The following is a 2,370-nucleotide window of genomic DNA, read 5'->3' as shown; positions in this document are numbered from 1 at the left end:
GCCAAAGGCAGACGCTTAACGACTGAGCCACCCAGGAGCCCCCCAAAAGGATTTTTAGAACCAACTGTGAGGACTGTAGGAGATTTATATAGAGTGAATAGTAACGAAAAAATTCAACAAGTAAATATTTCACTGAAATTGGCTCATATGTATTTGTTATACATTTATTTATTAACAGTTGGAATAAAAGGATACTAATTTTCAAATTTTCAGTTTATTTATTTATAAGAAAAAATACAGAATGATTTTAATAGACGAAGTATCCAATTCCTACTTATTGTCTTTCTTAGTGGGAGAAAAAGTATATGAAACACAATTGTCATGGCCTGTATTAATCTTACGAGTGATGTTGACTTAAAAGTATAAAAACCTAAACTTCAGAGTGCAGTAATGTTGCTGCCATGTGTGTATTTGTACCTCAGGATAAATTAAATCAGTCTATACCCACAGAACCCTTTTTCACCCTTTGCCATTATCACTCGGCTTTCCGAAGCCCTTCGCTGTTCCCCGTCGTCAGTGCTGCGGAGCCCCTGTGCTCTGTCCTGCTTTCCCGTCGCCATGCGAATGCACTGAGGTGCACCCAGATGCCGAGGGCGGGGGTATCTGGCACTGGATCTCAACTCCTACCAAGGACAGGGGGAGCTGCATGTCCTCCCAGCCCCCATTAGGCCTGCTTTGCATCCTTCGTAAGATTCACAGGAGAGCAGCACGGACTCTGCGCTAAGATGAAGAATCAGGAAATCAGCCTGGGCGCTTCGTCGCCCCCTGGTGGTGCACAGGGCGCACAAGCGAGCCGGAGCCGTCGGGCCGCGTGCAGGCTCGGGCACTGCATTCACAGCCCAGGTGAAAGGGGGGGGGCGGCAGAAGCAGTGACTCGGGGCGCTAGAACAGTCCGGGCGGCTGCTGCAGCAGTTCCAGTCCGGGGAGGCTCTTCAGGTCAGTGCGCTCACGATCAGCGGGCCCACGGCAGCCGTGGTGGAGGTGGGGGAACAGCACATCCCGCAACTGCAAGTCTTGACTGGGCCACACGGATTTTTTTTTTTAATTGTAAAAATGGTAACATTGTAGAAAATGTGTATCATAGGAATAAGAAATCATAGAAACGTACTGCTGCAACAGTGTTCTCACGGCCTCTTCCTTCCTTTTTTTTTTTTTTTTTTTTAATGAGGCCTCTTCCTTCCTTGACTCTTGACTGAGACAACCTAAGTGATCTTTCTATTTAACATTATCTCAAAGAGTAACGATGTTAGTTACGATCAGGAAGGAAGCAGGGGCATTTGAAGTGAGCAGCATTTCAGGGCTCCTTTGGCTCACCCGGGCTGTACGGAGACCTCTTGTCCCCATGAGGGTTCTGCAGATAGAAGATACCCACCCGTCCCTGTAAAGACGGCACAAGAAGGCAGGGCTGGTGCACCTCCAACCAGGCCCCCAAGGGAGATGATAAAGGGGCTGAAAGATGCCGTTTAAGGACCAAATTCTATTCAGATCCCTTCTCAGCCTGTCTTCCCCAAGTTTCTATATCCACCAGACTGGAAACCTTCTGAAAAAACTGCCTGAGACTTCTCCATTGCCCTTTCAGCCCAGGGCCAGGTAAAATAATTAAATAAGGGTCAAAGAAATCCTCAACTAAAACAGTTGCTGTCTACTACTGCCCCAGCCTCTGGACTGCATCATTGCTTCTGAACACGAAACCACCAAGGCGCGGTCTGGCCCAACAGGGAGCCATTTCTTCCTAGGCAACACGGGTCACATGGGCAAAGACCCCCTTCCAGAGCCACGTGCCCGCCTCCTGACCCTCAAATGGAGAGGAGGAGGCGGGTGGAAGTTGCTGGCATACTGGGGAGTGGACCAGGGCCTCTGGGGACCAAGTCCTTCAAATGCAACACCTACCACAGTGTCAAGACCACAATATATGTTCAATATTATTAAAATAATGGTTGCACGAACCTGCACTAATAAGAACCCCAAAGCAGAAGAGAAGCTCCAGGGGAAGAAGTGAGTATGCACGGGGGAGGGCTGCTCGGGAGCCCTTGCCGCTCCCCAGAACTTCCTGGGGCTACTATAATGTCTTCTTCCATACACGGAAGCCTTGGAGGGCTAAGTGACCTCTGCGCTTGGAGGGAAGTGAGCAGACTGAGCATGGGGGCATGTGTTTAGGCTACGTGTCCAGGGTGGGAGAGGCGTCACAAGTCAGAGGCCGCGCGGGGTTTCATTCCCAGCTGTCAACTTATAAGACTCTCCATGCGCAGACACTGAGCCCGGCCTGGCTGGGCTGCTGCGCCCTGTCACTCTCGGGAGCAGAAGGCCAGTGCAGGCAGCTCCCCACCCCAGGGCCAGTCACATTTCTCTGACACAGGTAATCCATGTTCA

The sequence above is a fragment of the Ursus maritimus genome, unplaced genomic scaffold, assembly GCF_017311325.1.
Source record: "Ursus maritimus isolate PB19 unplaced genomic scaffold, ASM1731132v1 scaffold_27, whole genome shotgun sequence".
Lineage (NCBI taxonomy): Eukaryota > Metazoa > Chordata > Mammalia > Carnivora > Ursidae > Ursus > Ursus maritimus.
Note: the sequence above shows the minus strand (reverse complement) of the source record.